This window comes from Filicampus tigris, chromosome 4 (genome assembly GCF_054856515.1).
Source record: "Filicampus tigris isolate MCC_2025a chromosome 4, RoL_Ftig_1.0, whole genome shotgun sequence".
Taxonomy (NCBI): domain Eukaryota; kingdom Metazoa; phylum Chordata; class Actinopteri; order Syngnathiformes; family Syngnathidae; genus Filicampus; species Filicampus tigris.
Window position 1 is genome coordinate 27,093,423 of NC_141220.1, and position 6,589 is coordinate 27,100,011.

Consider the following 6,589-nt stretch of genomic DNA (forward strand, 5'->3'; position numbering starts at 1 on the left):
GAAACATGGAACTACCAATGTGCAGAAAAAAAAAAATTTGGACTGGCGAATATGTTTGAATGTACTAGATCGTATTTGCAAATACATTCTAACGTATTTAAATACGTTTGAACGTACTCGCAAGTATCATGTGGTAATATATGTCCATTTAAAAAATGTGTTTATTTACTGTATATACAGTACTTTTGTACTGTGTCCTGAGTGCCAAGAGAAGTTTTCTCAAGCATTGTTGCCGTTATTGAGCAATCTTTGCAATGCCCCAAGGAAGGAAAAGAGGGGGAAAACAACAAGTAGTGTGATTTGAATATAAAACATTTATTCACTCACCAATGAGCAGAACGTGATTTGATTAGTTTAGGAACTTGAGGATTTCTTTAAAAAAACAACAACAACAAATGAACCGGAAGGGAAAGTTTATTTTCGTGTTTTGCCGTCATATTAGGGCCACGTGGAGGAGTGAACCACCAAATCCAGTAGCGGGGGGAAAACAACTTTTATATGTGGCAGTTGGCTTGAGAAATGTACATGATCATCACCTACTGGGCTGGTGTTGAACAGTAGCAATGCGATTTTTCAATCAAATGGACAAATTCAGGGTTGTAGCAGCCTTTGTCAATAGTTGGCTTTTGTCATATAATTATATTGTTTCCATATAATAACGTCACAGTCGTTGCTCCTTATGCTATATCATCATCATCATCATCATCCCTTTCTCTGTCTTCATCCCAGGAAGACTGATGTCTGCTTGAAACATATTCAACGTATGAGTACCTTGTGTGTGCGTGTGTGTGTGTGTGTGCACCCGAGTGGGTGTGTGCATTATTTATCACGTGCGGCATGTTGAGGTTATTGCGGCTTTCCGCTAGAAAGCTTCCAAATGAAATCTGCATCACAAATGCCCGTGACTCACTGCTGTGTTTATACCCTAGTGGGGGAAAAAAAAAAAAAAAAAATGGACAAACCCTGCTTAGAGAGTACATTTTCAAATCCCATTAACCTGTGGCTACATCCTCGCGCCAATATTCTGGATGCATTTCAGATCGCGACCTGACATGTCATGTCTCCCGGGTGTCTTTGCGCAGGTTAACGTCATTCAAATATGTCAAAGGGAGCAGCTGTCAGCTCAAGTCGACAAGATGCAAAAAAAAAAAAAAAAAATGGAAGGTGACATGATGGCTTTGTTTGCATTCTTTGGATGAAACTGTAAACATTTAATTAAAAACTAAATGCAGACAATGGATTCTTGAGCCACGTGTTCTTGTCTGCGTTAATCAACATTTCTGTTTACAAAGTTAAATTCTTTAAAAAAGAAAATGAACTGAAACTACATCTTACGCTTATAAAACTAACTAAAAGTAACTGTAATTGTAACGAAAATGTCCTTCGTTTTTATCTTTGTCAACTAATATCATACATGAGCTTTCGGGGGTTTCGATGTATTTTTTTTGGTATTGCTGTGCGACCGTACAGAAGAAGGGACAAACAGTCTTTTGAGAATTTAGTTTTAGAGTTTACTTTACTTTATTAGACAATACTCACTGCCCTCTTTTTTATTTTTTTTTAATCTTGCACTTGAGTATCGAGAGAAAAAAAAAAACGTTTTTTTTCTCTGTGTTTGTATACAAACATATGAGACATTGTTTGTATTATGTAAAAAATACTCAATAAAAAAAGGATAGTTAAAAAAAACTAAAATCGATACTAAAACTAATAAGAACTAAAACAAAGCAAAGCATTTTTGAAACATTTTTAACTAATAAAAATGAACAAACCTGCTCTAAAAACTAAATAAAACTAAAGGCCGCTTGAAAAATCAAAAGTCAAAATGAAATAAAAACAAACTATAATGATAAAAAAAAAAAAAAAAACAGTGTCTCACACATAAAACAACTAAACAACTAAAACACACTCACCTCAAAAACTCCAGACAGGCGCTCAGGAGCTAAGATTTGAACCTCACAACTGTGAGGCAGATGTGCTAACAACTAGGCGTTGCCCTATTGTGAACTCAACAATGTAAATCTTATGTTAAATCAACTCTGGATGACCCTGGGCAAAATATGTTTGTTTTTTTTCTATTTCGAATCAATTCATGAAAGTCTGAGTAGAAAATATGGAGAGGATCATTTTTACCCCTAGCAAAGCCATTTGTTTACTTGGCACACCTGGCAGCCGCTCATTGTTGACTCTGCGGAGGCCAGTTGGAATTGGAAGGGCTCCACGCGGGTACATATCGACCGGGCCGAAAGTGGACTACTCCCTTCGCCTCAGTCGCATGTCACGGCGAGTCAATTAAAAGTGGACCGGAAGGCCCGTCCGATGAGACCGGTCGGCAGAAGTGACAGCTGGAGGAGGATGGAGGAGGGAGAGTCAAGTGGGATGGAGGGGTGAAAAGATGCTCGTGTAATTCAGTAGAGCGCCCCCAGAGCACATACCTTTGCCAAGGCCGTCATATAAAGTCCCCTCCGGCAAGCTGTACTGACTTAGCTCTAAATTATACGCACATTTGAGTGTTGACTTTTAAATAAGTACTGGTCGCAGTAATGAGGGCTTTGCTTGTGTAGGCTGGATTTAATAGACCGCCATTTCCAGAGTCGGGTATTCCCTCAGACCGGTCCGTCAGTCTGACGGAATATGGCCGATGGACGCCCGTTTTGCTTACGTTTTATAAGGGGTGGAAGGTGGGAGAATGGACAGAAGGACCGATGGACTTCTGACGGACTAACTGACGGACTTAACCGACTGGCGGATTGACCGAACTGACAATTACAATTCGGTTCGTCATGAAAAATGACAGACTGACGAGTGACGGCCGGGTACCTCGGCCGCTGATGACAACATTTTGTAAAATGACAATCTATGGAAAGTTTCCAAATTTAAAAATTCACAGAATTTGGCCACCGAGTGGAGTGGGATAAAAAGATGCCGAATGTCAAAGGACCCTCAGTCCCATCAGAAAAGATCTTTTTGTTCCGTGTCTAAAGACTGGTCACCTGCTGTGCCGGAAAATGAACCGGCGAGAGTGTCGGGATGTTGGCACTCATCCGCCCCCCCCCCCCCCCCCCCAAGTTTTTAGTGAGGAAAATGGAGAGCCTTTAAAGACAAAATAATAATGATATATTTTTTTTAAATCACTCATGGATGCTGTTCATGCACTACACTGTATGTATGTGGCACCAATACGTGCATCCCCCCCAAAAAACTTAACACGCAGCTCTGCTTACCTTTTGCCTGGCGGTGGGGGGGAGACACCAATCTTGCTTGTTTCATTTCACACTTTATGGATGGGTTGTCGCTCCAGGGACCTCACTATTTGTCTACAAGAGCAATTACATTGTCTAATTTTCCATCATATGTCCCCTTTTACTAAATCTGGAGACCTCGCCTTTCCTAATAGCATGACTCTTAATTCTACTTCATTAAAAGTATGACATTGATATACACTGTGAAATTGTAACCTTGGACAGTAGGATTCTCTTTGAGGAATGCGATACGTGTGTGACGACGTGTGTGCGTGTGTGTGTGTGTGTGTGTCTTGGTTGGCAAGAAGTGACAGAGCAGAGGTCTCTCGAGACAACCAGACAGCGATCGCCATCACGACAGAGGAACACTCCGGGGATGGAAAAGTCTCACGGGTAGCATCGAACGCCTGCAACCGATCCCTTGACAAGTCTACTGGACGGATGCGCGCACATCGACTCACACACACAAACCTGTCCGGCATCGCTCTATCATCTTCTGTCTCTCTGGCTCACCTGAGCGAGATCCCGCATGCGACAGGCACTCACTCATTTCCAATTACCAGGCAGGCAGGCAGCCGCGGTTCCGAGACAATAGCCGGCCAAAACCTGATTAGCCGTTCCCATGGCGTCGGCGGGGCAGCAGATGAAGTCGGCGGTATTGAGTCGCCGCGCTCAAGTTATTTTGCCAGCATATCTCGTTTTCTATTTAGCGGTAAAGGACAGAAAAGTTCAACACTCGACTAATCGATATCGTTGCTTTATATCGAGCAGAATAATGCCGCCCGCAGGAGTTGTGTCATCCTTTCAAGTTCCGGGCAAGTCGCAAGGTACTGTGGCGAAAACAGAGCAAGTCAAGTTGAGCCCCCACTGAATTTCAAACAAGACCAGTCGACTGAAAATGACATCACAGTGTCTCAGGGCTCAGGTAACGACCAATCACGGCTCACCTGTTTTGTGAAGCTGACCCGTGTCTGGTTTGGATTAACTCTTATTCCACAAACGCAATAATTAATTAAGCAGAATGCCGTGTTTCGACTAGTGGGCCGGCTGGGTACATATTCTTGAAAAAAATATGTTTGGGTTGATTTCCGCTTTAACAGAGCCAGACCTCGTACCCAGAGTTTACTGGTGCAGGCTTTTAAGTCTGACATTCGGGTCAATAATAGTGGTGAAAGTAAAATTGTATTCCTCCATTGAGCATTAGTTCATATAAATTTTCACTGCCACTGGCCATTTGTTTCTTTGCCAGACTCCATAATTAAAATAAATAATGCCTAGACCCTGATGCAATACATTTATTCCGTGGAAATGTGTTATTAAAATAAATAAATAATTTAAACATACTAATATGATATGCTACTTTTGTGTTAACCGGGAAAAGTTTACTGCAAATTTGCAGAGCAAGCCAACAAAGGATTTTTGAAGGATTTTCTATTGATCATTGCTCAAATCCTTTCCTGGTTTTCAATGAATTCATATTCCAAAGTAAAAAAAAAAAAAAAATATAGTCACAAAAGCAATTAAAAGTCATGAAAATTGATTAATGGCTCAGCAATTTCAAGATGCATTCACCTTAATTATTTAAAAAAACCGATCAATATCAATATTGCATTATACTGCGTTTTTTGAAGTATTGTGCACGATATAGATTAAATGTAAGATGCTGTCAGCAGCCAGAGTGGCTGAGGGGAATGTGTTTCTATAGCAACTATCCGCCTCTGATGTATTTGCAACACCACTTTTGTGGCAGGCATCACGCTCAAGACACGCCGAACGCCGCTCATGTTTGCCTCGCGCGGCGAGGCCAGCTGGGTGACCTCGTGGTCGACACGCCTGCCCTGCGATCTTCCCAAGTCAGCTGGGTTAGACTTCTTAGCATAGCAAACGGACGGCTGGACCACGTGAGATCTCCTGAGCGCCACGTGGAGGAGAAGAAGAATCCGCAAAGAAAGTGAGAGACAGAAGTTGTGTTCTTTTCCTCCTCATCTGACAACTGCCGAATGTGAGGCAACAGCTGAGACTTGGACTGAAGCAAAACTCGCCATCTGCCGCCACGAAACACCCGCCATCTTGTCCCTTGATATTAATACTCACGCTCGCAGCGGCGCGGAGCAATCTTGCTCGCGAGCACAGATTAGAAATACAGATTACGTACTTTGTATATTGGAATGTCTCCTAGTTGACCGCCGCCTAAGGATGAAAAAAATCCTAATTTGGACGTATTGTCAAGTCCATGGCAAACAAATGCAATTGCACAAGCAATACAATAATCTGGAACCAGAAGTGTCCAAACTACGGCCTGGGTGCAGAGTCCGATGCCGAGTTGGAAGCCCAAGAATAAAAATGGGTTTGAAGACGACTTTTCAAAAAGTGGACAGCCAGGGCTGTGACCTGTGGCCAGCAACAGAAAAATCTCGATTCCCTCTAAGCTTCCGGTTCGACCGTGGTACCGACAGAAGCAGGGGATGCTAATGGATTCTAAATTGCACAGGCAGTCAGTGTAAGGGGACCAGAACGGGAGTTATGTGATCCTGCTCCAGTTAGGAGGCCCAGCAGCAGCATTTTGAGCCAACTGGAGACGTTTAACAGAACACTGGCTGACTCCAAAATTATTTCCGTAATCAATCCGAGATGTGATAAAGGAATGAGTTGCCGTTTCTGTGTTAGCAGACTCATTCACCGCCATTGACATATATATTTGTCTTTTCACAGTCCAGCCATTCAATCCCAGGAATTTATTGATATTTTTTTCAATTTTTTTCAAACGTTAGGGTGAAAGAGGGTCTGAAAATGTCTGGCAGTGAATGAGTTAAAATGACTTTAAAGGTGAAGAATCTGGCCCTTGCATCCCTTCGATTTTTCTTCATGCAGCCCTTGGAAGAACAAGTTTGGACACCGCACAATATCTCCTCGTCATGGGACTTATAAGGCCTTCATAAATATTTAAAGGACAAAAGGAGCTCGTTCAAACCCAAACCGCATGCCAGCCTGGATTTCCTGACCCAGAAAAAAGTGGCACTTCTGCTGGTACTTCATCCTTCTCCACCCACTTGTGGCCTGAGCTGAGAGGAGAATCTGCGACGAGCTAATGAATCCAGTCAATGAGAGCAATCAACGCCGGCTCGAGAGAACGGTACAGGAGGTTTAATGTTTTTCTTGCCAAGAATGTGAAGAAGCTTGGCACACATGTTATTAGTTAGCGTGAACATCAAAATTCCAAAAGAAAAGTCTGGCCTCAACACACCAAGTGACAAGGGGTGGGATAAACGATCGACATTGTGATGTATCGTAAGCGTCAGCGTTATAATAAATCCAACTGGATCAATTATTGGTGCCTGTGAATATTA

The 6,589-nt window shown here is 42.4% G+C and overlaps 1 long non-coding RNA gene across 1 annotated transcript in view; it reads left to right on the forward strand.

The window, feature by feature from the left end:
• LOC147149220 (uncharacterized) overlaps nt 1-4,585 on the forward strand; it is a 24,832-nt gene extending 20,247 nt beyond the window's left edge. Inside the window, exon 2 of the long non-coding RNA XR_015086468.1 lies at nt 3,548-4,585. This is a non-coding gene — a long non-coding RNA (uncharacterized LOC147149220). The remainder of the gene's footprint in view (nt 1-3,547) is intronic.
• The last annotated feature ends 2,004 nt before the right edge of the window (nt 4,586-6,589 follow it).